Source organism: Nesoenas mayeri (genome assembly GCF_963082525.1).
Source record: "Nesoenas mayeri genome assembly, chromosome: 11".
Lineage (NCBI taxonomy): Eukaryota > Metazoa > Chordata > Aves > Columbiformes > Columbidae > Nesoenas > Nesoenas mayeri.
This window is the reverse complement of record NC_137563.1, coordinates 22159547-22163955: the sequence shown is the minus strand read 5'-3', so window position 1 is coordinate 22163955 and position 4409 is coordinate 22159547. Positions and strand designations below refer to the sequence as shown.

Genomic DNA, 4409 nt, shown 5'->3' with positions numbered 1-4409 from the left:
AGGATGTGCTGCAGAGCAGGGATTGCCTTCTGCACTGTCAGTGACAAGACGTGAATGCTGCGTTCTCCCCAGGGTGGCTGTGGGGTGTAAATGTCAATGTGCAGGCAGGGGTGTCCAGGGCTGTCCTGCAGAGCAGGGTCCCTGCACCCCAGGGCTGTGCTGGGCAGGGACTCTGCCGACTGCCAGGGTCAGTGCTCAGCCTGCCCGGGAGATCCCAGCAACACTGAGGGGAGAAGCTGTGGGGGGAAGGAGCGACCCCCGGCAGGGCAGGGTCCCTCTGCTGCTGGGTTCTCCGTGGGTCGGGGCTGCTCACAGCTCCAGCTCATTCCAGAATATTGACAAGAGGAGGTGTAAAGGAGAAGAAGACAAAGAGTACTACAAAGATAAGGAACCTCCCTGAGTCTGTGTTTTCAGTCTCCTACTCTGGGGAATGGGTGGTGATTAAGGCTGTTCTTAATTTTAAAGAAATACTTGAGACACATGAAAGCAGTAGGTCTTTAAGAGAATCCTGGCATGCCTTGCCTCTCCTCTGCCTATGCAGAACCAGCATCACCTTTGCTGGACACCTTACACTTAATCTGTAACCTGTTTTCCAGCCTGAAAAACAGGAAGATGTCCCCAGGCAGTGCCTGTGAACAGGCAGGATCTGTAGGGCCAGGGGGAGGGCACAGAGGGTGGGATGGTCTGTGAGCACTGATAGGGAACAGACATGGACAGGGAAACACCTCCCAGGGGAGAATCTCCAGGCAGCAGGGAAATGATCAGAAATGAGAGGAAACCGAACTCGGAATTGTTATGGGAGGGAGAAGAGAGAAAAGTCCCTGTGACCCCCTGCAGGTCATATCACTCCTGTGAGCAGCCCCCTGGCCTCCTGTCCCACCCAGCAAAGCCTCTGCCCTCAGGGCCGGGGGCTCCAAGGCATGAAGCAGCTCCTGTGCAACCAGAGCTCCAGCTCCTCTGCAGAGCACAGGGGCTGAGAGCAGCTGCCCGGCACTGTTGGTGTCTGGGAGGTGGCTGCACATCTGGGGAAGCGTGATGCTGTCTGAGTGCCCGGCTGCCTCTGCCCTGGCCTCTCTCACACCCACCCTCACCGCATTTTCCTTCTTGCTCCCCTGCTCTGGGTCACTGCTGTTGGGATCTTGTTCCTTGGGGTCCTTTCCTGCAGGTGTGTCCATGGGCACACGTGTCCCAACTTTGCTCTGACCTGTGGGCTGTGGGCAATGCAGTCTGTGGGGCTGGGGAATGAGCCGTGTCTGTCCTGGGCTAAACGTTGGGTGCTGAGACCTTAGGAAAGGGTGAGACCTGTCATGGTCTGAGGTGGATCCCTCTGCTCTCAGCAGTGCCTGGTGGCTTTTCAGGGTAACATGGGAGTGTGATCAGCCTCCATCTCAGAAAGGTGCCAGTCCAGGGCAGCTGGAGCAGGACAGAGGGACAGAGCAGCTGCCCTCACTCTGCACTGACCCACAGGCACCCTCTGGTCTCGCAAGACTCGCTCTGTTCTCTCTGAGTGCAGCAGAAATGATGAGGGTTTCTGACACCCAACAACACTGCCCAGGGCGGGAGGGGAGAAGGAGCTGTAGAAACATCAAACCTCTCAAACGCAGTTTCTCAGGCCTGGGGGTACAGATGCTGACAGTCCCTTCGGCACCAGGAGCGGTTCCAGCTGACAAAGCTGAACCCCAGGACTGGCCCCTGCCCACCCGATCACACAGGGTCAGGCTAACTCCACAGGAACCCCTGGGCAGAGACCCTGCTCTTCATTGCACACTCACCAAGCACCGACAAGGGCTCCAGCCAGGACGTTCTCCTGGAAAAAGAAAAGTGTCTCTGTGTGTGAGAGTCTATGGGAAATGGCTTTGGTGTCTCCCAGAGAAGTCTCATCTAAACCATTACTGTCTTTCCTCCTTGCACAGGTCCTCATGCCCACAGGCAGCCAATGTCCAACAGCAGCTCCATCACCCAGTTCGTCCTCCTGCCATTCACAGACACACGGGAGCTGCAGCTCTTGCACTTCTGGCTCTTTCTGGGCATCTACCTGGCTGCCCTCCTGGGCAACGGCCTCATCATCATCACCATACCTAGGACCAGCACCTCCACACTCCCATGTACTTCTTCCTGCTCAACCTCGCCCTCCTTGACCTGAGCTCCATCTCCACCATTATTCCTATGTCCATGGCGAACTCTCTGTGGGACACCAAGGTCATTTCGTACACAGGATGTGCTACACAACTCTTTCTGTTTGTCTTTTTAGCTACAGCAGAGTTTTACCTTCTCACCGTCATGTCCTATGACCGCTACGTTGCCATCTGCAAACCCCTGCACTACGGGACCCTCCTGGGCAGCAGAGCTTGTGTCCACATGGCAGCAGCTGCCTGGGCCACTGGGTTTCTCCATGCTCTGCTCACAGCCAATACATTTTCACTGCCCCTGTGCAAGGGCAATGCCCTGGGCCAGTTCTTCTGTGAAATCCCCCAGATCCTCAAGCTCTCCTGCTCACACTCCCACCTCAGGGAACTTGGGCTTATTGTGTTTACTCTCTTAGTAGTATTTGGCTGTTTTGTGTTCATTGTGGTGTCCTATGTGCAGACCTTGAGGGCTGTGCTGAGGATCCCCTCTGAGCAGGGACGGCACAAAGCCTTTTCCACCTGCCTCCCTCACCTGGCCATAGTTTCTCTGTTTGTCAGCACTGCCATGTTTGCCCACCTGAAGCCCCCCTCCATCTCTTCTCCATCCCTGGACCTGGTGGTGTCAGTTCTGTACTCGGCGGTTCCTCCAGCAGTGAACCCTCTCATCTACAGCATGAGGAACCAGGAGATCAAGGATGCCCTGTGCAAACTCGTATCCCTCTGGCTTCAGAAGCAATAAACTGGCCATCTTCTTCTATACAGGAGTTTTAATGTAGCTAAATACAAGCCCAGCCTGTCAACTGGATTTTCTGGTGGTGTTGGTTGTTTTCTTATTGTGATAATGTTGTCAACCCCTTTCTAATTAACTGTTGGCTTTTCTTTCATAACTGTTGGCTGCTTAAATGAGCAGCAGTGCTCTCCTTGTCTCTAAACAGAATAAAGGGCTCTTAAGTGATGTGTTTTTCACTATATCCTTCCTGCAAGGGCTTTTTGGAGCTGCAGGGACAGTTCCTGTGCGTGGGTGGAGGGGAAAACAGCTCTGGCATGTCAGCCCTGCCAGAGAGCAGCAGCGCTTGTTCTTCCAGAGCTGTTCTGGTTCCACTCCACACTCTCCTTCTCATCCCTGGTGTTGGTGCAAGGCCTGAGTGCTCTGGCAGCTTGGTCACCGTCCTGCTGTGTGTCAGTGCTGTGGGCGCAAGCAGGGACAGGCAATGGGCACTGCTGTGACAGAGCTGGCCTCAGTAACTGTACTTGCACAAGGAAAAGTGATCTTCTTTGGGCATTGCGTGATGGTTTATATCTTCTTGCAAAGTTTCTCTCAAGGTTATTCGTACAAAAGTGGCCACAGATGAAACACCAGTGTGCAGCTGAACAGTGTGTGTGTGCAGGGCTGGCACACAGCAGTGTCCTCTCACAGCCAGGCTCCTGCCAGAGACCTGCAGGACCAGCAGAGCAGGGCTGGGCTGTGCCCCTGTGCACTGGACACCCCGTGGAAGGAGCCCCAGGTCAGTCACCATGGACTGGCCCCTCACAACCACCATTTTCAGCACTGGCCTCTCACCCCAGCTCAGAGTTTTTTGCCCCTCCATGGAATTACACTGAATGAGTAGGTCAGAAATCCATGTTTGCATTGTACAGATGGGATGTGAGCATGCAGAACAGGTACATGAGTTGACATGAACTTGAGTCAGCACAAACACCATCAGCTATTCCTTGGGGTTCCATGATGGCCTGTGGGACAGACAGGGTCTCGACATCGTTTGTCGAGAATGTCAGAACTCACTGATATCTTGGTTGTTGTCAGGGAAACCAAGGACTTCTTTGGCCATTCAGCTGCGGATGCAGATTGGCAGGAGGGGACACAGACAGGACAGCACCTGGATTGACATGCCAGCTGATCAATGAAATATTCCCTATGATTAGCGTCATGCTCAGTTTAAAGCTGGAGCCGGCTTTTGGGCTTGTTACATCCGTTACTTTGGGTTTTGCAGCTGGTTTGGTCAGTTCCATTCAGAAGTTTCATCCTGTCAGGAGTTCGATGTCAGTTCGACCTTTTGCCGTTCTGCCATTTTGCTGTTGGCCTTTGGGCCTTTCTGCCTGTTGCCCTTTTGCTCTCTCTCACTGGGATGGGCTGTTCAGGACCAAGGTGCTCCCTTCTGTAGGACTGGCTGCTCCGTGTGACTGGAGTTACACGGGGGATAGCACTGAGTGTATTTTCTTAATTTAATTTACCTATTTCTATTTAATTTACCTGGACTATTGTCAGTGAAACCAAGGACTTCT

The 4409-nt window shown here is 53.7% G+C and overlaps 1 pseudogene across 1 annotated transcript; it reads left to right on the top strand.

The window, feature by feature from the left end:
* The first annotated feature begins 1936 nt into the window (after positions 1–1936).
* Positions 1937–2865, top strand: LOC308044773 (olfactory receptor 14J1-like; annotated as a pseudogene). Its single transcript has one exon. The product of its transcript is annotated as an olfactory receptor 14J1-like (transcript).
* Positions 2866–4409: the final 1544 nt, after the last annotated feature.